Below are 23,863 nucleotides of genomic sequence, written 5' to 3' on the forward strand. Positions count from 1 at the left end.
TCCCATTTGATTATGTGGGAAAATGCAGCTCTCCTCTGCCCCTAAACTTGGTGCCGGGCCTCCCTGTGCACTGCTAGGGGCCTGGCTGACACAGCCAAATCAAGCGCTTCCACAGCCACCATCTTCCTGCCATGGATTGACTGGTGCGGTCGTTCCTAAAGGTGTCCACAGACCCTCTGAGACCTCTCCTTCCAGGGGCTGCCACCTAATTCCCCTCCCCAGCAGAGAGAACTGAATCCGGTGGCTCACCTCCCATGAATGAAATGCTGGCAGAAGGGACACGCGACTTCCCCGGTGAACACCTAAAAGGCCCTGTGGCTTCCTCTTCCCTCTCAGCTCACTCGCCCTGGACCAGGCCGCCTGCCATGTCCAAAGGACACTCAAGAGAAACCTCAATCTTCTCTTTCTCCACTGCTAATTCCTCCCACCAGATGCAGTTCCAGTTCACAGTGCAGAGCATGGTAGGGGTCGGCGCAGGGGGAGGTGCTGGGTCACAGCCGGGGAGACACAGACAATCAATACCCAGGGGACCAAGTGCAGGGGACAAGGGCACAGGCTCTGGAGTCACAAAAGCCTGGGTTTGAGCCCTAGCTCTGCCTCTTATCTTCAGCCCCCTTTAGCTTCTGAAGCATCAGTTTGCTCACCTGTAAGATGGGGCATTATCTCCTTCAGAGAGACGCTATGCGGAGTAAGTGGCTGAGGTACAGTTAGCTTGGGTATCAGGCCCGGCCCAGTGTAAGCACTCCTCAGTGGTAATAGCTATGATGATAGTTCAGGACCTACTGTGCGTGCATCAGGCTCAGTGGTAGCTGTATTACATACATTTTCATATCATTAACATGATATCTAAATCTTCACCCACCAACTCAATGAGGTTGATAAACTGCAGTGGTTGAATAGTATCCCCCCCCACAAAAAAAAGATGTCCAAATGAGAATTTCAGATATCTGTGACTAGTGACCTTATTTGGGAACAGATGTAATTTTTTTTGTAACGTAATTTTTTTTTCAAATGTAATTTTGCAGATATAATTAAGTTAGGGATCTTGAGATGACATCATTTTAACTTTAGGCCCTAAATTTCGTGCTAGGTGTCTTTATAAGAGAAAGGAGAAGGAGATTTGAGACCCAGAGAAGGGAAGATGGCCATGAGAAGATGGAAACAGAGATGGGACTTATGTTGCCACAAACCAAGGAAGTTCAGAGCTGGAAGGATTCTCCCCTGAGGCTTTGGATGCAGTACGGCCTTGCTGACACCTCAAGTCTGCACCTCTGGCCTTTAGAATTATGAAGAGAATGAATTCCTACTGTTTCGGGCTGAGTTTGTGGCCATTTGTTACAGCAGCCCTGGGAAACTAATACATATGTTATCACCTGACTTTTTAGATGAGGAAATGAAAGTTAGCTAACTTGCTTAGGGTATGTTTTTATGCAAAGTGCTAAATTACACTAAATAAACACTAAGCTGCTGCTGCTGCTGCTAAGTTGCTTCAGTCTTGTCCGACTCCATAGACGGCAGCTCACCAGGCTCCCCCGTCCCTGGGATTCTCCAGGCAAGAACACTGGAGTGGGTAAACATGAAGCTACTGAGTGCCTATAAGAGAAACGATCAGGAGCCAACAGAGAAAAATTAGGACAAATATGCAGTTCCTGGTCTCCATCGGAAGAAAGGAATAGGAGTCCATACCATTTCACTTAAAGTGTTCCTTCTCACAAATAACAGAGCTTGTTTAATTAGGTCAAGAGAAACCCTCTCGGAAGGAAAAAGCTGGCAAAACAGAACTCAGGATGATATGTAAAATAGCTCTGCACAGCTCTGTGGAAGAGACCAGACCAGCCCGAACCAGCCCTGAAGACTGATGATTAGACCCTTGGGAGATTTTGAGCAGATTAAATTAATAGAGCAATTAGGGGCCAGGAAGCCACTCAAGTCTCTTAAAATCTAGGAATCCAAGGGGAAAATTTCAGGACAATTAGGTTTGTAGGGAGGACTCAGGTCACAAACTTTAATTTCTCTTTGTTTGGTTTCTTTTTAGATGCTGAAATGGCAGGTCTGAAGAGCAAGAAACAATCACAGATTCCTTCTGAAGTGCAAACAGCAAGGAATCATTAACTTTAAAGATCCACCCATTTCCCAAGGAGCCATGCCTGATCTTGAGGGTTTAATCCACTGACACACAAGGGGAAGATTTCGCTTTACCTACACCATTACCATCCCAAGAGGCTTCTCTTGACTTTCTTTTCAAAAAGAAATTTGCACTTTTCATAGTTGCAGAAACAACAAATGCTCAATGTACAAAAGTTGGAAAACTTGAAAAGGCACAAAAGAAAATAAAAGGAGAAAATAAGTGCCTTATTCCACCTCCAACATACTAAAATATTTTCTTCTGGTATTTTAGATATAGCTACAGATACATAGCTATCTGTATAGCTACATATAAAAGATATATATATATATATACAAAAGAATTCCAGAAAAACTTCTGCTTCATTGACTATGCCAAAGCCTTTGACTATGTGGATCACAACCAACTATGGAAAATTCTTAAAGAGATGGGAATACCAGACCACCTTACCTGCCTCCTGAGAAATCTGTATACAGGTCAAGAAGCAACAGTTAGAACCAGATATGGAACAACAGACTGGTTCCAAATTGGGAAAGGAGTACATCAAGGCTGTATATTGTCACCCTGCTTATTTAACTTATATGCAGAGTCCATCATGCGAAATGCCGGGCTGGATGAAGCACAAACTGGAATCAAGATTGCCGGGAGAAATATCAATAACCTCAGATATGCAGATGACACCATCATTATGGCAGAAAGCAAAGAAGAACTAAAGAGCCTCTTGATGAAAGTGAAAGAGGAGAGTGAAAAAGCTGGCTTAAAAGTCAACATTCAAAAAACTAAGATCATGGCATCCGGTCCGATCGGATGGCAAATAGATAGGGAAACAATGGAAACAGTGACAGACTTTCTTTTCTTGGGCTCCAAAATCACTGCAGAGGGTGACTACAGCCATGAAATTAAAAGACACTTGCTCCTTGGAAGAAAAGCTATGACCAACTTAGACAGCATATTAGAAAGCAATGACATTACTTTGCCAATAAAAGTCTGTCTAGTGAAAGCTACGGTTTTTCCAGTAGTCATGTACGGGTGTAAGAGCTGGACTATGAAGAAAGCTGAGCACTAAAGAATTGATGCTTTTGAACTGTGGTGTTGAAGAAGACTCTAGAGAGAGTCAGGAACTCAGTCCTGAATATTCATCAGAAGGACTGATGCTGAAGCAGAAACTTCAATACTTTGGCCACCTGATGCAAAGAACTGACTCACTGGAGAAGATCCTGATGCTGGGAAAGATTGAAGGCAGGAGAAGAAGGGGATGACAGAGGATGAGATGGTTGGAAGGCATCACTGACTCGATGGACATGAGTTTGAGCAAACTCTAGGAGTTGGTGATAGACAGGTAAGCCTGGCATGCCACAGTCCATGGGGTCGCAAGAGCCGGACATGACTTAGCAACTAAACCACCACCACCACCAGCCACTCAAAAACAACAGATATAAATATATAATTAAAAACCAAGTGGACCATAGCTGCTCTTTCATGTTCATGGGGTGGGGTGGGGTGAGGAGATGAAGGTGAGGGTGTATGCATATTTACGGAGAAAAACAGCTAATATTTAACAGTATTTGCTTTGTGCCAAATATTCTAAGCACTTTGCACATATTAACTCTAAGAAACTTCTGCCTACGACCAAGTCCAAACATACTCTTCTGTATTTAATTCATTTAATTCTCAGCGACCCTCTTAAATGTTAGCGCCACCCCCATTTTGTATATAAGGAAACTGAGGCACGTGTAGACCGGTGCCCCAAAGGTCAGATCTGGCAGGTGAGCGGCGGGGCGGGATTTTTCCTGCCTACCCAGAGAGCCAGCATCATTCACGGCTTCCTTCCTCTTAGAGACGGGCAGTCAGGAGGGACTCAGGGTTCAGAATCAGGATTCGTTGGTATCTTCCGTCCCAGACTGACGTCTGCCAGAGTCACCAAGGAGTCTCAGTTGGTAACATTGGGGCGGGGGGCACACGGTAAGGAGAGGGTGGGGAAATTGAAGCCAAAAGCGCCTGGAGGAGGGGCGGGCCCTGAGCCGGTGCCGCCCTGTGATCGGCAGCCCATGGCCACGCCCACGGCCAAGAGCGGCCCTCGGCGGTCAGGGCTTGGGCTGGAGGTGGCCGAGATGCTTGCGGTAGGACAGTTAGCCATGCAGCACTCTGGCTCTTACGAAAAGTCTGCCACACACTCATCTGCCTAGTGCAGGTGGTTTTGGAGAAATTCAGGGACATGAGTGAATCCTACGTCTGCGCCGGGGCGCGCTGAGAGAGAGGCCTCAGGCAGCCGTGCGCTCCTGGGAACCGGGATCAGTCTTTACAGGACAGTGTACATTGTAGTTTTCACAAACACGGACAAGAGGATACAACCTATTCTGTCTCAAGCTCAGAGGGCTGAATGATCTCAGCCAACATCTGAAAAAGAAATGTTCTTTCACCCATGCATATACACACATGCTCTCTGTAACATGTGTGTTACATGCTACATATATGACACAACGCATGTATGAGTAGATATGTAAATAATTACAAAAAGTGACAGCACACAGAATGTAATAAATCTCTGTAATATACATGTGTGAGATAATTGCATTATACAGCAACACATATAAAAGCTACACAACAAAATTCACACGTTTTATATATAGTAGATATACAAGCACATATTGATATAATTTTTACTAAAATTTAATATTACATATGCTTTTAATCCTCTTTCCCATTAAAATTTTCTTTTTACAGAAATGATGCATTATTATATATACAATTTTGTGGGAATATACTGTGACCATTTTCTCATTAATATTCTTTTACAATATGATTGTTATATACTTTTACATGCTATGTGGAGGCATTATAATTTGCTTAGCCAGTCTCCAGTTTGGTTGTTTGGGTTGTTCTGAGTTTCTGTTATAATAAATAATGCTTCTAATAAACTTTCTCCTAAACAGACCTCTGATTTGATTCGCAGTTCCTGCACCAGTTAGGGCCTGACAGGAGACAGGTGGCATGCCAAAACTGGGTGACTGAGGGAGGTCTAATAAAATGACAACGCACAAATGTGTGAAATCTGCCAGGGGTGGTGCAGAGCTGGGGGATACTACCAACCCCAGGCCAGAGGGGGCGGGAGGGAGCAGTTACCAGAATCTGCAGAGGCGGGTGTTCCGGGAGGGTCATGTGATAGGGGGTGTGGCCTTGGTGCCGAGATACAGCAAGCCCAGGCAGCCGCAGAAGCCAAAGAAACAGTCCCCTCACTTTCTTCCCATCCTCCCAACTCTTTCCCATGACTCTAACTAGCCAGAGGCCAGTCCGCACAAGTCAGCCCACAGGAACACGGAAGGATGGAGAAGAGTAGACAGTGGATCTGGACAAGGAAACCGAGGTTAATATGCCATAAAGAAATATGTTAACAATTTCATACCCAATAGCAGTGTAGAAAGCACCTATTTCTCCATAATACCCTTGCAGCTATTGGGCATTACCACTTGTAGCAGGCTGTTCAGTTCAGTTCATTTCAGTTCAGTCGCTCAGTCGTGTCCGACTCTCTGCGACCCCATGAATCACAGCACGCCAGACCTCCCTGTCTATCACCAACTCCCGGAGTTCACTCAAACTCATGTCCACAGAGTCGGTGATGCCATCCAGCCATCTCATCCTCTGTCGTCCCCTTCTCCTCCCGCCCCCAACCTTTCCCAGCATCAGAGTCTTTTCCAGTGAGTCAACTCGTCGCATGAGGTGGCCAGAGTATTGGAGTTTCAGCTTCAGCATCAGTCCTTCCAATGAACACCCAGGATCGATCTCCTTTAGAATGGACTGGTTGGATCTCCTTGCGGTACAAGGGACTCTCAAGAGTCTTCTCCAACACCACAGTTCAAAAGCATCAATTCTTCGGCCATCAGCTTTCTTCACAGTCCAACTCTCACATCCATACATGACCACGGGAAAAACCATAGCCTTGACTAGACGGACCTTGGTTGGCAAAGTAGGCTGTTACCACCCAATAATTACCACTTATAAGGGGAAGTCCAAGGACTTCCCTGGTGGATAGGAATCCACCTGCCAATGCAGGGGACACGGGTTCAGTCCCTGGTCTGGGAAGATTCTACATGCCGCAAAGCAACTAAACACGTGCGCCTCAACTACTGAGCGAGAGCCCTGGAACTACTGAAGACATCTAGACCCATGTGTCTAGAGCCCCGTACTGGGTACAGGAGAAGCCACTGCAGTGAAAAGTCGGAGCACGGTAGAGTAGCCGCCGGCTTGCTGCAACCAGAGAAAGCCCTTGTGCAGCAAAAAAGACCCAGTGCAACTAAAATAAATAAACAACTAAATAATTTAAAAACAAACAACAAAACAGTATCAGGTCCAAATCTCTGAAATTTCTTAGTGTTACCTTACATCTGTGTGCTCAGTAGCTCAGTTGTGTCCAACTCTTTGCAATCCCATGGACTGTATGTGGCCCACCAGGCTCTTCTGTCCATGGAATTCTCCAGGCAAGAATACTGGAGTGGGTTACCATTCCCTCCTCCAGGGGATCTTCTTAACCCAGGGATCAAACCTGACTTTTTTACATCTCCTGCATTGGCAGGCAGATTCTTTACCACTCAGTTCATTTCAGTTCAGTTGCTCAGTTGTGTCCGACTCTTTGTGACCCCATGAACTGCAGCACGCCAGGCCTCCCTGTCCATGACCAATTCCCGGAGTTTACCCAAACTCATGTCCATCAAGTTGGTGACACCATCCAACCATCTCATCCTCTGTCGTCCCCTTCTCCTCCCCTCAATCTTTTCCAGCATCAGGGTCTTTTCAAATGAGTCAGCTCTTCACATCAGGTGGTCAAAGATTGGAGTTTCAGCTTCAACATCAGTCCCTCCAATGAACACCCAGGACTGGTCTCCTTTAGGATGGACTGGTTGGATCTCCTTGCAGTCCAAGGGAGTCTCAGGAGTCTTCTCCAACACCACAGTTCAAAAGCATCAATTCTTCTGCACTCAGCTTTCTTTATAGTCCAACTCTCACATCCATACATGACTACTGGAAAAACCATAGCCTTGACTAGACAGACCTGTATTGACAAAGTAATGTCTCTGCTTTTTAATATGCTGTTTAAGTTGGTCATAACTTTCCTTCCAAGGAGTAAGCATCTTTTAATTTCATGGTTGCAGTCAGCATCTGCAGTGATTTTTGGATCCCAAGAAAATAAAGTCAGCCACTGTTTCCAGTGTTTCCCCATCTATTTGCCGTGAAGTGATGGGACTGGATGCCATGATCTTAGTTTTCTGAATGTTGAGCTTCAAGCCAACTTTTTCACTCTCCTCTTTCACTTTGATCAAAGGCTCTTTAGTTCTTCTTCACTTTCTGCCATAAGGGTGGTGTCATCTGCATATCTGAGGTGACTGATATTACTCCCGGCAATCTTGATTCCAGCTTGTGCTTCTTCCAGCCCAGCGTTCCTCATGATGTACTCTGCATATAAGTTAAGTAAGCAGGGTGACAATATACAACCTTGACGGACTCCTTTTCCTATTTGGAACCAGTCTGTTGTTCCATGTTCAGTTCTAACTGTTGCTTCCTGACCTGCATACAGGTTTCTCAAGAGGCAGGTCAGGTGGTTTGGTATTCCCATCTCTTTCAGAATTTTCCAGTTCATTGTGATTGACACAGTCAAAGGCTTTGGCATAGTCAATAAAGCAGAAATAGATGTTTTTCTGGAACTCTCTTGTTTTTTTGATGATCCAACAGATGTTGGCAATTTGATCTCTGGTTCCTCTGCCTTTTCTAAAACCAGCTTGCACATCTGGAAGTTCACGGTTCACGTATTGCTGAAGCCTGGCTTGGAGAATTTTGAGCATGACTTTACTAGAGTGTGAGATGAGTGCAATTGTGTGGTAGTTTGAGTATTCTTTGGCATTTCCTTTCTTTGGGATTGGAATGAAAACTGACATTTTTCAGTCCTGTGGCCACTGCTCAATTTTCCAAATTTGCTGACATATTGAGTGCAGCACTTTTATAGCATCATCTTTCAGGATTTGAAACAGCTCCACTGGAATTCCATCACCTCCACTAGCTTTGTTCGTAGTGTTGATTCCTAAGGTCCACTTGACTTCACATTCCAGGATGTCTGACTCTAGGTGAGTGATCACACCATCATGATTATCTTGGTCGTGAAGATCTTTTTTGTACAGTTCTTCTATGTATTCTTGCCACCTCTTCTTAATATCTTCTGCTTCTGTTAGGTCCATACCATTTCTGTCCTCTATTGAGCCCTCCTTTGCATGAAATGTTCCCTTGGTATCTCTAATTTTCTTGAAGAGATCTCTAGTCTTTCCCATTCTATTGTTTTCCTCTACTTCTTTGCATTGATAGCTGAAGAAGGCTTTCTGATCTCTCCTTGCTATTCTTTGGAACTCTGCATTCAAATGGGTATATCTTTCCTTTTCTCCTTTGCTTTTTGCTTCTCTTCTTTTCACAGCTATTTGTAAGGCCTCCTTAGACAGCCGTTTTGCTTTTTTGCATTTCTTTTTCTTGGGGATGGTCTTTGTCACGAACCTCCATCCAGAGTTCATCAGGCACTCTATCAGATCTAGTCTCTTAAATCTATTTCTCACTTCCACTGTATAATCATAAGGGATTTGTTTTAGGTCATAACCTGAATAGTCTAGTGGTTTTCCTCACCTTATTCAATTTCAGTCTGATTTTGGCAATAAGGAGTTCATGATCTGAGCCACAGTCAGCTCCTGGTCTTGTTTTTGCTAACTGTATAGAGCTTCTCCATCTTCGGCTGCAAAGAATATAATCAATCTGATTTCAGTGTTGACCATCTGGTGATGTCCATGTGTAGAGTCTTCTCTTGTGTTGTTGAAAGAGGGTGTTTGCTATGACCAGTGCGTTCTCTTGGCAAAACTCTATGAGCCTTTGCCCTGCTTCATTTTGTGCTCCAAGGCCAAATTTGCCTGTTACTCCAGGTGTTTCTTGACTTCCTACTTTTGCATTCCAATCCCCTATAATGAAAAGGACATCTTTTTTGGGTGTTAGTTCTAAAAGGTCTTTTAGGTCTTCACAGAACCATTTAACTTCAGCTTCTTCTGCATTACTGGTTGGGGCATAGACTTGATTACTGTGATATTAAATGGTTTGCTTGGAAACCAACAGAGATCATTCTGTCACTTTTGAGATTGCATCCAAGTACTCCATTTTGGACTCTTTTGTTGACCGTGATGGCTACTCCACTTCTTCTAAGGGATTCCTGCCCACAGTAGTAGATATAATGGTCATCTGAGTTAAATTCACCCATTCCAGTCCATTTTATTTCGCTGATTCCTAGAATGTCGATGTTCACTCTTGCCATCTCTTGTTTGACCACTTCCAATTTGCCTTGATTCATGGACCTAACATTCCAGGTTCTTACGCAATATTGCTCTTTACAGCGTCGGACCTTGCTTCTATCACCAGTCACATCCACAACTGGGTGTTGTTTTTGCTTTGGCTCCGTCCCTTCATTCTTTCTGGAGTTATTTTTCCACTGAGCTCCAGTAGCATTTTGGGTACCTACTGACCTAGGGAGTTCATCTTTCAGTGTCCTATCATTTTGCTTTTTCATACTGTTCATGGGGATCTCAAGGTAAGAATACTGAAGTGGTTTGCCATTCCCTTCTCCAGTGGACCCTATTCTGTCAGACCTCTCCACCATGACCCGTCCATCTTGGGTGGCCCACACAGCATGGCTTAGTTTCATTGAGTTAGACAAGGCTGTGATCCATAAGGGAGAAGGTAATGGCTCCCCACTCCAGTACCCTTGCCTGAGAAATCCCATGGACGGAGGAGCCTGGTAGGCTACAGTCCATGGGGTTGCTAAGAGTCAGACACGACTAAGTGACTTCACTTTCACTTTTCACTTTCATTCATTGGAGAAGGAAATGGCAACCCACTCCAGTGTTCTTGCCTGGAGAATCCCAGGGACAGGGGAGCCTCGTGGGCTGCCGTCTATGCGGTTGCACAGAGTCGGACATGACTGATGCGACTTAGCAGCAGCAGCAGTGGTCCATACAAGCCCATCAGTTCAGTTCAGTTCAGTTGCTCAGTCGTGTGCGACTCTTTGCGACCCCATGAATCACAGCACGCCAGGCCTCCCTGTCCATCACCATAAATAAATAAATTTATAAATAAATAAATAGGAAAACAAATAATCTAAAAACAAACAAAACAATATCAGATCCAAATCCCTGAAACATCTAAGTCATTACCTTATATAGAAGAAAGGTATGTACAGATGTGAATACCTTAAGGATCTGGAGATGGAGAGATTATTCTGAATTATCTAAGTGGGCACCATGAGTGTTTGTATAAGACAAAAGCAGAGGGATATTTGACAGAGAGTAGAGATGGGAGTCATGTGGCCACAGGAATGCCAATGGCCATCAGAAGCTCAAAGAGGCAAGGAATGGATTGTCCCTTGAGTCTCCAGAGTGAGTATGGCCCTATCAGCACTTTGATTTCAGTCCACTGAATAACTGAGTTTGTGATGACTTTTTATAGCAGTCATAGGAAAATAATACACTGCTTTTTTCCATCTGTGTTTGTCGTGGGGTTAGGGAGTAGGAGAATATTTTATTGTTGCTTCACTTTCTATATTTCTCCTGTTGCTTGTGAGGTCAAATACTTTTTACGTGTTTAGTGTTCTTTTCTAGAATTGCCTTTGCCAAAGGGGAGACTCACTTTTTCTGTTTGGTTTGTGGAGTGCTTTGTATCATAAGCATACCAACTGTTGGTTTGTTTCCCAAACATTTTAGTAGCTTTGTTACTTTTTATAGGTGACTTTGGTGTTTGATATAATGGACTTTAATTTTTTATGTAGTTAGATCTTTTCATCATTGCCTGTATGTTTTGAAATGATGCCAATTTCAATAAGATTACATAAATAGACCTTACAGTATATTTTACAGTTTCTTTTTAACCTCTAATTCTTATCTTTTAAGTAACTAGTTCAGTTCAGTTCAGTCGCTCAGTCATGTCCGACTCTCCGCGACCCCATGAATCACAGCACGCCAGGCCTCCCTGTCCATCACCAACTCCCGGAGTTCACTCAAACTCATGTCCACAGAGTCGGTGATGCCATCCAGCCATCTCATCCTCTGTCGTCCCCTTCTCCTCCCGCCCCCAACCTTTCCCAGCATCAGAGTCTTTTCCAGTGAGTCAACTCGTCGCATGAGGTGGCCAAAGTATTGCAGTTTCAGCTTTAGCATCAGTCCCTCCAATGAACATCCAGGATTTATCTCCTCTAGAATGGACTGGTTGGATCTCCTTGCAGTCCAAGGGACTCTCAAGAGTCTTCTCCAACACCACAGTTCAAAAGCATCGATTCTTCGGCGGTCAGCCTTCTTCACAGTCCAACTCTCACATCCATACATGACCACGGGAAAAACCATTGCCTTGACTAGACGGACCTTGGTTGGCAAAGTAATGTCTCTGCTTTTTAATATACTATCAAGGTTGGTCATAACTTTCCTTCCAAGGAGCAAGCGTCTTTTAATTTCATGGCTGCAATCAGCATCTGCAGTGATTTTGGAGCCCAAAAAAACAAAGTCTGACACTGTTTCCACTGTTTTTCCATCTATTTCCCATGAAGTGATGGGACCAGATGCCATGATCTTTGGTTTCTGAATGTTGAGCTTCAAGCCAACCTTTTCACTCTCCTCTTTCACTTTCATCAAGAGGCTTTTGAGTTCCTCTTCACTTTCTGCCATAAGGGTAGTGTCATCTGCATATCTGAGGTTATTGATATTTCTCCCGGCAATCTTGATTCCAGCTTGTGCTTCTTCCAGCCCAGCGTTCCTCATGATGTACTCTGCATATAAGTTAAATAAGCAAGGTGACAATATACAACCTTGACGTACACCTTTTCCTATTTGGAACCAGTCTGTTGTTCCATGTCCAGTTCTAACAGTTGCTTCCTGACCTGCATACAGGTTTCTCAAGAGGCAGGTCAGGTGGTCTGGGATTCCCATCTCTTTCAGAATGTTCCACAGTTTATTGTGATCGACACAGTCAAAGGCTTTGGCATAGTCAATAAAGCAGAAATAGATGTTTTTCTGAAACTCTCTTGCTTTGTACTGACTACCAAACAACTGATGGTGGTAAAAAAAATATATATATATATGTGTGGAGCAGAAAAAGAAAGTATCAGTCAGAAAACTTTACAAAGCTTGTGAAAATTGAGGGTATTGAAAAACTATGGTTCTTTACCACATTATGAATCAAGAGTAGTTGGCAGAAAATACTTGAATCTATCGTGTATTATTGAATCTATACTGCTATTTATTGCTGTGGACTTAACCATTGTCGGTTATGTGAACTTTTGTCACAAATAGAAGTTAAATATCCTGTATTTCACAGCAATTACCACAGTTCTGTGGCTTAGCAGTGGTAAAGTTTTATTGCAGCTTTTGAACCTGAGCCTAAGATTGAAATGTTTCTGAGTGAGAACTACTTCCCTTGATTATTTTCATGTATTTATTTATTTATTATGCAGTCATGATTATTGAACACTGAATGGCTTTGAAAATTAACTTCTATTGCAGACTTGATAATGCTTAACGAATTCAATCTAAAATTAAGAGACAAAACAGTGTTTATGTACAAAACTTATGTACTGCAATGAGATCATCTTGATGGTAACTAACATTACTTTGGATCACATGTCATACTGCTTTACACAGTGTCTGTGCTTTTAAAAATTAAAGTGATAATGGAGATCTCCATCCTCACACAAATTTTCAGTGGGTATATTTATATACTCAGCTCATACTATAGTTTCAGCAGCATTTTTTGAAGTTCCGTGCAAGCATAAAGGGAATTTCCATGTTTCCACTTATCTGTAGTTAAGGGGCTTCCACCTTATCTTCAATTGGAAGTGATTAATTGCATTATAAAGACATGAGTGTGAGTGTGTTAGTTGTTCAGTTGTGTGCAACTCTTTGCGACCCCATAGATTGGGGCCCACCAGGCTCCTCTGTCCGTGGGATTTTCCAGGCAAGAATACTGGAGTGGGTTGCCATTCTTTCCTCCAGGGGGTCTTCCCAACCCAGGGATCGAACCTGGGTCTCCTGTATTGCAGGCAGATTCTTTACCGTCTGAGCCACTAGGGAAGAAAGACATAATGACATGCTCACAGGCAAATATTGGGTTGACCAAAAAACTCTTTCAGGTTTTTCTATACCATTTCATGGAAAACCTGAATGAAATTTTTAGCCATCCAAATACAAACAGAAGGAATAGAATTCTAAAAATGCCTTCCAAACAATGAATATGCTCAATTAAAATTATATGGTTGAAAACTGGTATCAGTATTTGGTAGCACCTTGCTGTATAAAAAGACATTTTCAAAGATAAAATACATGAAATTACATTACGTATCAGTAATAACAATAAATGTTTGCAATAGATTTCAATGTCCACTAGTGGGAACACTAACTTTGAACCCCAGTTCAGCAAAATGTGATCCTCACCCCCCAAAATTCCATTCTTACTGTAAGTAGACCTTTATTACAAAAAATTGCACTCATTTATCATTATTGTTTGTATTATTATATTTTGAATTTTATCAGTAAGCGTTTTATGGCAACTGGTATTCTTTGCTGTACTAATTTAAGTACCTACATAATATTCTCAGTTTTTACCTCTTGGCCTGTGCTGTGTTCGTTGTGTCTGACTCTTGGAGACCCTTTGGATTGTAACCTTATCAGGCTCTTCCATCCACAGGATTTTTCTGTCAAGAATACTAGAGTGATTTGCCTCTTCCTCTTCCAGGGGATCTTCCCGACCCAGGGATTGAACCCGCGTCTCCTGAGTCCCCTGGATGGCAGGCGAATTCTTTACTGCTGAGCCATCTGGGAAGCCCACCTCTTGGCCTGCAAAGCCTATAATATTTACTCTCTCATCCTTAACAGAGAAAGTTTGCTGACCTTGGATTTAAAGTCTGTATACCAAAATGTCAAATGCAGTTTTCCCCAAGTATTTAGATTATGGATGTTTTCATTTACTTCCTATTCTTGCTACTTGCATTTTCTCATTTATCAGTAATAAACATGTACTAATCATGTAATAAAGAAAATCAGCTATTTTTAAAACCAGTTCTATAAAGAAAAATTAATCCTCCAATCAAGTTGCTACATGCATCACTACTAAAAGTTCTCCATTCCATAAAGCAGACTCACTTCTATGAAATTCATTGTCTTTCTCACCAGGAGAGGAAAGTTGCAATCAAACTGAGGATTTCTATAAGAAAAGTCCTTGTGTTTTTCTCGGAACCACATCAGAGCAGAGAATTTTCAGGAGGACACTTTCATCTGCCATAGGCTGAATCAGACTTTTCAGAAGCCCTGCGCAGGTTTATGGGGAACAGGCAAAATGGGTGGCCTGTGGAGTCTCCTTCCAACACAGCATCTGACGTCCCACCTCTTGAGATGCTCTGTAGCAGGTTGCACGTTTGATTGGAAGTAACCATCCCCAAACTGATCCGTGCTCACAGGTTAGAGAGGATCAGGGCAGCTGAAGGAGTGGGAAATGAGCTCTGTACAACTCATCCAGCAACAATCTGTGCTGGTGGTAGTAGTTGGGTATGGTGGTGTCCAAATCTTTTATCTGTTTTCAGATGCAACTTTATACTGAATTCCAATAGGTATAAATCCATTTTTATTCATATAAATTTATTTCATAATTTCAAGTGGCAATATTTACCACTTATGGTAATCACACAAGGGAAATGAGGCTGTTCAGATTCAAATTAAAGTTAGATTTAGGGAACTTCCCCAGTGGTCAAGAATCCACCCGCCAGTGCAGGGGACACACAGGTTCCATCCCTAGTATGGGCAGATTCCACATGTCTCGGGGAGACTAAGCCTGTGTGCCACAGCTCCTGAGCTCCTGTGCCCTGGAACCCATCCCCTGCAACAGGAGAAGCCAACACAGTGAGAAGCCCGCACATCACAACTAGAGAACAGCTCGTGGTCGCTGCAACTGGAGAAAGCCCAGGCACAGCAATGAAGACCTAGGATAGCCAAAAATAAAAATAAATAAAAAAAAACATGTTTTAAAATTATCTTCAGACTGGCCTCAGCATCAAGTTTGTCCTGAGTTATATTTCTGTTACATGAACTCAATAAAATCCTGAATTCCATACACGTATAATGGCAAGCATTAACAGCTTTTAACTGCTTGCTTTGCAACCCCGGGATAACCTTCAATTAAACTGACCTAAAAACTTGAAAGAAAAGTAATAGAAAATGTTTGTCTTAAAAACAGAATCACTAACATTCTCTTCCAACTGCCAATATTTATCATCAGTATAAAAGCCAGTCAAGTAGCATCCAAAACTATAATGTTAAAAAGAATATATTTTGATATATTTAATATTAATAATATTAAATGAATATCAAAATGAATATAAATACAGTATGTCTTGGGCTTCCCCTGTGGCTCAGTGGTAAAGAATCTGCCTGTAATGCAGAAGCCGCAATAGCTGCAGGTTCGATCCCCTGGAAGAAGGCATGGCTACCCACTCCAGTATTCTTGCCCAAAGAATCCCATGGACAGAGGATCCTGGCGGGCTACAGTCCACAGAGTCCCAAAGAGTTGGACACAACTGAGCACAACGTGGTATATTTACCATCTGAAAGTGCCAATTATCATGAAACTCAGTACTGTGTTGAGTGAGTGATTGAAGCCGCTCAGTCGTGTCCAACTCTTTGCGACCCCATGGACTGTAGCCCACCAGGCTTCTCTGCCCACGGGATTCTCCAGGCAAGAGTACTGGAATGGGTTGCTATTTCCTCCTCCAGAGGATCTTCCTGACACAGGGATCGAACCTGGGTCTCCTGCATTGTAGGCAGACACTTTACTGTCTGAGCCACCAGGGAAGTCCCACCAGATTGCTTACACAACTGAAGTTTATTCTGTCACATTTCTGGAAGCCAGAAGTCTGAAATCGAGATGTGCCCGGGCTACGCTCCCCCCGAAGCCTGTGGGGAATCCTTCCTCCTCTCACCCTAGCTTCTGATGGTTTGCCAGCACTCTCTCTCATCCTCGGTTTATAGATGCATCGCTCCGGTCCTCCGTCTTCACATGTGTTTCCATATCCTCCCTGTGTATAATGACACCACTCCGACTGGATTAGGCCCCACCCTAATGAGCTCATTTTAACTTGATTACCTCTGTAAAGACCCTGTCACCAGTTAAGAATACATTCTGAAATACTGGGGCTAGAACTGCAATCTATTGTTTTGGGAAGATATAACGCATAACTGATGGTAACTACGAGTGTCCACAGTGCTAGGATTTGGATGACTGCTGAACCTAGGTGTCCCCAGGGGACTGGACAGGCCTAAGGGCTATGGAAGGATCCAAGTCCCTGCGCCTAGCTGGAGGAGGAGCAAGTGTGTGGTGCATGCTGTTAGCTCATGGTGCTGTCTCAAGCACATCGCAAACACCACCTGTTTGCAGACACCACCTGTTAAATTTACATTATCCTCTTGTGAGCCAGGTGTTATTGTGACCATGTTACAGATGAGGAAACTGAGGCCTGATGAAGTCAATAGACTGCTACTCGATTCCTTTTGGTTTCTGGCTGTGATCTACTGGAGAAAATGGGGTTTGCCGTTCGTGCTGGGACTACGTCACTTCCATTCCCATTTTATTCCCGGTGGGCTTAGAATCTAGTCAGTGATTAAGGTGACAGTCTCCTCTCCTGGTTTTAGAAATGACTCACTGGGTCGCATCTTTTATCTTGATTTAACCATGAGCTTCCCTGGTGGCTCAGAGGTTAAAGCGTCTGCCTCCAATGCGGTAGACCCGGGTTCGATCCCTGGGTCGGGAAGATCCCCTGGAGAAGGAAATGGTAACCCACTCCAGTATTCTTGCCTGGAGAATCCCATGGACAGAGAAGCCTGGTAGGCTACAGTCCACAGGGTCGCAAAGAGTCGGACACGACTGAGCGACTTCCCTTTCCCTTTCCTTTCCTTTCCATTGTGCGAAAGCAGAAGTGAAATATTTTGTCCTTTTTCCCAAAGGTGTCACAACTGTCAGAGATTTATGACTAGGCATTGAGTTGAAACACTGATTGAAGATTCCCTGGAGAAGGAAACGGTAACCCACTCCAGTATTCTTGCCTGGAGAATCCCATGGACGGAGAAGCCTGGTAGGCTACAGTCCACGGGGTCGCATAGAGTTGGACACGACTGAGCGACGGAACGGAACGGAACACGTGTTGAAAGACGTGTGTGTGGGGGGGGGTGTTGTTGCTTTTAAAAAAAATCCTCATAATCACCACATACAGTAGCTTATTATTATTTTTTAAGCGTGTTCCACAGCGTATGGGATCTTATTTCCCTGACCAGGGATTGAACCCAGGCCCCTGCATTGGAAGCTTGAATCTTAAATCACTGGACTGCCAGGGGATGTCCCTGAAAGATTTTAAAAAATACATATTTATTTATTTGGTTGCGCTGGGTCTCAGTTGTCACATGCAGAATCTTTAGTTGTGGTATATAAACTAAATTTTAGTTACAGCATGTGAGATCTAGTTCCCGGACCAGGGATCGAACCCAGGACCCCCCTGCATTGGGAACACAGAGTCTTAGCTACTGTTAGGGAAATTAAATGACTTGTTGAGGCTTCAGATACAAAGCAGAGCAGGCCTCTGACCTTGCTTCTAACCTGCCCGGACACTGTCCAGACTGGGAGTGACTGCCTGCTGTGAGTGCAAGGCTTGCAGCACCAAAGATAAGATGGGGGAGAAATCTTGAGATTGTTGAGCCCCTGGAGGGTGCCTGGCCAACCAAGCCCCAGGCTTAACCACATTCCAAATTTTACACAACACAACAGCATTAATAGGAAACCAGGCTTGCAATTTGGTCACAGATTGATGATGATATCAGTTTGTGTCCATCCTGGGATTATAAGTGGGAACCCCTGAACTGCAATCTGTGAAGTCTCACCAGCGGAGCAGGTGTGCTGCCTGGGACCCTTTCCCAACTGGGACTCCAGATGAGCTGTGACACGGTATTCCCAGCGCTGATTAAGTCTGGATGTTGGTCATAAACCCAATTTGGTGATGTATTCTCTGCTCTTTCTACTTCTCTTTTAAGGCTAGCATATTGAAAGTAAGCTAGATAATTCTCTAATAAATATCTGTAATATTTATTTGTATATAACGAGTGGCTTATTTTAATAAATCCTTTGAACCTGAGATGAAAGTGAAAATAGCCACTGCATCACCCTGGGAGTGACTGAGAGCTGTTTTCAAATGAAGAATAATCTGGAAACTCCACACCACTGAGACGTGTGTCAGAGATGGTGGCAAGAATCATCCAGGGCTTCAGTTCAGTTCAGTTCAGTTGCTCAGTCATGTCCGACTCTCCGCGACCCCATGAATCGCAGCACGCCAGGCCTCCCTGTCCATCACCAACTCCCGGAGTTCACTCAAACTCATGTCCACAGAGTCAGTGATGCCATCCAGCCATCTCATTCTCGGTCGCCCCCTTCTCCTCCCGCCCCCAACCTTTCCCAGCATCAGAGTCTTTTCCAGTGAGTCAACTCGTCACATGAGGTGGCCAAAGTATTGCAGCTTACCCTCTGCCAAATCGAGTCTAAGCATGTAATTTCTCATTTAATTATCCGAAAATGCCCGATGGGATTGGTATGAATATTTTAGCCCCATTTCCAAATTTTAAAAAAATGAAAACTGATGGTCCAGTTGAATCTTCTGTAAGTGAGAGAGGCAGGATTTGTCTGATTCGAAAGGCTATGCTTTGAATCTTGACTGTTCCCCTGTCGTGCACACACACAGTCCCCACCACCAAAAACTCAGCAGAGTTCAAGTTCAAGGGGATGCAAAGACCTACCCAGGAGAGTGCTCACACCCTCTCTCCAGACCTGAAAAAGGGGCTTTCCCCCTCCCATGTGGTACTACAGGAATGGTTCAGCAGCCCAGGGGCCCTCTTCTCACCGAACCAGGTAGCTATTTTGCAGTTGAACTTCGAAATCCACCAACTGAGGTTTCTCTGGTGCATTTCCTTTGTCCTCCCCCACCTACACCCTCCCTCCCCACTGTGCTTATTAACTGGCAGGCTTACCCAGCACCTTTTATTTTTAGGATCTTGAAATGTTCGAACAAGACGTTTGTATTATGTTCCTGTGCTCATGACTGGGAAACCAGGGTCACAAAGACTCTGTGGCCCTGATGACTTAGACGGTTATGCGACAAAACAATTCAAGATAAAAAGCCGCGGCGGGGGGGTGGGGTGCTGCCGTAGACCCTGTCCCCAAGCCCCAGGGTTTGCTGATCTGGGCTGAAAACTGCTCCTTCTTTCCAAGGGCCACGTCTGCCTCTGCAGCGAGGGCGGTATTGACAGGCACGGGGGGCCGCCAGCTGGGCTGCCTCAGAGTCAGGCTCACCCGCGTTAGCCATTTTAGCCGTCATTTAAAATTCATTTCCAATACTAGGAATAGCAGTTTGTCACTTTCCCTGTTGTTTTTTTCCACAGACATATTAATATGGATGTGGCTAGCAGCTTCCAAGCTCTGAATTGAGCTCATTAAGTCACAGCTGGCTGGGAATACATGTCAATCTATGCCTTTATTTCTCAAGCCGGTTCTATAATGAAATTAAAATGGACTCCTCCACACAACCCCCTCCCCTCCAAGCAAAGCCCCTTGACCCTCTGGGGAGTGAATGCCGTGTCCAGAGGATGCTCTTTTCTCGGAAGAAATGCATGTATAATTCTGGTAATTAAAACATTTAATTTGGTGATTATCTTCACAAAAAGAAACCACTCGGATTAACCCTGGTGGGGGGACATTCCATCCAGCTGTTAGAACCAGGGCGGCCTGTCCCCTCCGCCCTCCTCCCTTCCTTAGAGGGAGGAGTCCACCCGCTTGGGGGTGCTCCCTTTTCACTCACCAGAGACCAGTTCTCCCAGTGGAAGTGTGGCTGGCCAGATGGCCCCCAGCATTACTCAACTTGCCTCGGCTGAAATGCATGGTTGGATTTCTGAAACACAGTTATTTATTTTTAAAAAGAGCTTTAAAGAAAAAGCTGATTCATTGCTACTCCAGAGGCATTTCTTAAGGGAAGATAATACCCTTAAGAGCCGACATTTCCTGAAAACCTTTATGGTTTAAATAAAATGAACTGCATGTCAAATAAATTCACCTGGGGAGCTTGTTAAACAAGGGGATTCCCAGGTCCACTCTGGCCCTCCTGAAACAGGAACCTGGGCAGGGGCCCATGATCCGGCTTTTAACAAGCTCCAGGGTGAGTTATTTGCATCCTGAAGTTTGGGAGTCCCTAGGGGCCGGGGGAGGAGGAACATGGGGAAGGAGGGGAGACCCACTTATCACCAGTGCTGGGTTGGGGTATAACTGAGTCACTTGGAGAGCGATGTGCTCACCTGACACCCTCTGTGCTTTATTTGGATGACAAATTAGAAAATGATGTGCAATTAAGATTTTCACGAGGCACAGTTCATTGGTTCACCCCCTCTCATACCTCAGAGCCAGCCTTTGTGTCCCTGGGTAATCAGGAAAGTCACTAAGACTCCCTCTGTGTGGATGGGAGGATAGCAGGCCAGAAGTCCTCAGATGCTGCCTGTCGACCTGGGAAACAGAACGGGCTGAGTGAGTCCTGCTCTGGCTCTCAGGAGCTGCTGAGGAGCCCAGCGTACCCACAGACATCTTTGTGAGTGCTGTGCTCAGTTGCTAAGTCGTGTTGGACTCTGTAACCCTCATGGACTGTAGCCTGCCAGGGTCCTCTGTCCATGGAATTCTCCAGGCAAGAATACTGGGGTGGGTTGCCATTTCCTCCTCCAGGGGATCTTCCCAACCCACGGATTTGAACTCGCATCTCCTGCATTGGCAGGCGGATTCTTTACCACTGAGCCTCCAGGGAAGCCCAGTAGGGGTTCCCAAGTGTCAACTCAACCCAGGGTCACCCAGAGAACTTATGAAAAATACAGATTTCTGGAGCCTGGCCCTGAGCCATTGAGGGAGAGTGTCTTGGAGGCTGGGCCCTGAAATCTCTATTCATGGCAATCCTTCCTGGGGAATCAGGAACCACTGAGAACAGAGCACTGCTTGTTGGATCATGAAGTTACTAGAAATAAACCCACAGAGAAGTCAATGCAAAGAAAAAAAACTAGACATCAGATGGCAGAGGAACCAGGATCTTGCAACCCTAGATTCTACCAGATTCTCCTGACAAAGGGAAGGCAAGTGATGAGGACTGTAAAGACAGACAGTCCATTAAAAGAGGTTGTGTAATTTGAATTTGTTTTGCTCCCTTTTAGCAGCGGGAGCTTGCAAAATGATAGGGAGGGTGGGATGAAGATTTTAATTGCATGGGCTGCTGGCTCCTGTGAGGGGATTTCTTTCTTTTAAAGGAGTATTTCCAGTGGTGTGTTGTAAGTGGGTGCTTACAGGGAAAAATGAAAGAAAAAGCCATGATACATACCGCTGACTGATTTCCCTGGAGCAAATCCTCCTTCCGTGGCCTTTTGCAAGCTACTAACATGATGTCACCGAGCATGAAACTGAGAAGAGATATATGCAGTTGGCTCTTCTCTGCTGGCAGGAACCCATTCCAACACATCTCGTCGGGATGGTCCCCAAATTCAAAGGAGACCTTCCTGAAACAAATTCAGCAGTATCTGCCACAAATGTCACCACGCTGGAATCCCCATGTGATGGAGACAGGCAGAGTAACACTGACCGTGTGGTTCAGGGCGGGCTTCTCCCCACCAGGCATGCGGACATCCCCGGGTACCATGCCGGGAGCCACAAGCAATGCTCAAGCAAGCGCAAGGTCCCTTGTCAAGGAGCCGGCAGCCCACCTAAGGCAGAGCCCTGTTCCCTAAGGAAGTGGGGACAGGCAGTGGAAATAGGAACAAAGAACTTCAGGTGGGGGAAAGGGTTCTTTCTCTTTGAATTCTGTTCATAATCACTCACTACAGAGAGAGTTCATGATAAAGGAAATGGAGCTGTAGTTGGGAGCCCGACTGGACAAGCAGATTCGGCAATATTAGGGGGAAGAGCCTAGGATGACAGGACCTGTACAACATGAACTGGAGTGGAAACGATCCAATTAGTCATTCAAATTTGTGTCTAAGGAACCATGATACTCAGTTATGCATTTCAAGTACCTCTTAAAACCTGCTGTGGAGAGAGGTGTGAAACCCATGATGGATGTAAAATTAGCACATATTTTCCCAGGTAGGTGAAAATGTGCTAGGTAAATAATAGGAAAGAAAGCAGAGGTTTCTGGGAATTACCTCGTTTGCATGCGTGAAGAAAGAATGAGGTGGGGTGGGAGGAAAGAACAAGGCAGATCCCAGATCCGGTGGGAAATATCCTTTGTGTTTTTGGTCCTCAGGGAGAGTTGGTTGGTCCTGAAACAAAAGCAGCCAACAGTTTACAGCTCTGCTCTGTTCCCATGTTCCACCAACGTGTTTGGCAGATCCAGCATGAAAGACAGGGGTAAAGAACAGCTGAATGCAGTTCATTTCAGTCGCTCAGTCGTGTCTGACTCTTTGCGACCCCATGGACTGCGGCACGCCAGGCCTCCCTGTCCATCACAAACTCCCAGAGTCCACCCAAACCCATGTCCATTGAGTCGGTGATGGCATCCAACATCTCATCCTCTGTCATCTCCTTCTCCTCCTGCCTGCAGTCTTTCCCAGCATCAGGGTCTTTTCAAATGGGTCAACTCTTTGCATAGGTGGCCAAAGTATTGGAGTTTCAGCTTTAGCATCAGTCCTTCCAGTGAATATTCAGGAATGATTTCCTTTAGGATGGACTAGTTGGATCTCCTTGCTGTCCAAGGGACTCTCAAGAGTCTTCTCCAACACCATAGTTCAAAAGCATCAAATCTTTGGTGGTCAGCTTTCTTTAGAGTCCAACTCTCATATCCATACATGACTACTGGAAAAACCAAAGCTTTGACTAGATGGACCTTTGTTGGCTGAATGCAGGGATTGCTTTATTTTCAAGCCACTCCTATTGTAAGAAGGCAAGCCTGGAGCATGTGGGTGCCCTTGTGTGTTATGTTTGGGATGGGAGTAAAGGAAAGCTACTAATATACTCGTTTACTAAAAAAAAAAACAAAAAAAACCGTGAGATCCTGCCATGCAATGAGCTGCTATAAATATTTGCTGGAGGGATTGGCCAACAAACAGTGATGTGCTGGAGCCAGCCCCAGGGCACTGACTGGTTCGAGCCATGCATGCACATTACTTCCCAACTTGACATCAGTGACGTGACACCGACAGCTTGAAATCGGCAGGGGCAGTATTGACACTGCGGTAATTGGCAGATTCTACAAATCAGGTCATTTGTCCCTGGAGGGCCAGTTGTTAAGACCTACCACCACATCAGTGCAGGCAAGTTACTCTAGTGGAAGGTTGGATCATAACTGTGTCACTGAGTCTGCTCAGGGCACCATCACAAAATACCACAGACTTGGTGGCTGAAACAACAGACATTTCTTTTCTTACAGTCCTGGAGACTAGAAGTCCAAAGTCAAGGTGTCAGCAGGGTTGGTTTCTGCTGAGGCTCCTTCCTTGGCTTGTAGGTGGCTGCTTTATCACTGTGTCCTCACGTGGCCTTTCCTCTGTGCCTGCCCGTCCCTGGCATCCCTTCCTCTTCTTATAAGGACACCAGTCAGGCTGAATTAGAGCTTACTCGTATGACCTCATTTGACCTTAATTACTT

The 23,863-nt window shown here is 44.7% G+C and overlaps 1 long non-coding RNA gene across 1 annotated transcript; it reads right to left on the reverse strand.

Moving 5' to 3' along the window:
- Window positions 1-20,095: 20,095 nt before the first annotated feature.
- On the reverse strand, window positions 20,096-22,588 carry LOC148775225 (uncharacterized). The gene is made up of 4 exons (XR_016039301.1): window positions 22,426-22,588; window positions 21,609-21,783; window positions 20,649-20,755; window positions 20,096-20,150 (listed from the first exon to the last, which is right to left on the reverse strand). It is a non-coding gene; the product is annotated as an uncharacterized LOC148775225 (long non-coding RNA).
- Window positions 22,589-23,863: the final 1,275 nt, after the last annotated feature.

This window comes from Moschus berezovskii, chromosome 16 (genome assembly GCF_049115385.1).
Source record: "Moschus berezovskii isolate FMDL1 chromosome 16, NW_MosBer_1.0, whole genome shotgun sequence".
Lineage (NCBI taxonomy): Eukaryota > Metazoa > Chordata > Mammalia > Artiodactyla > Moschidae > Moschus > Moschus berezovskii.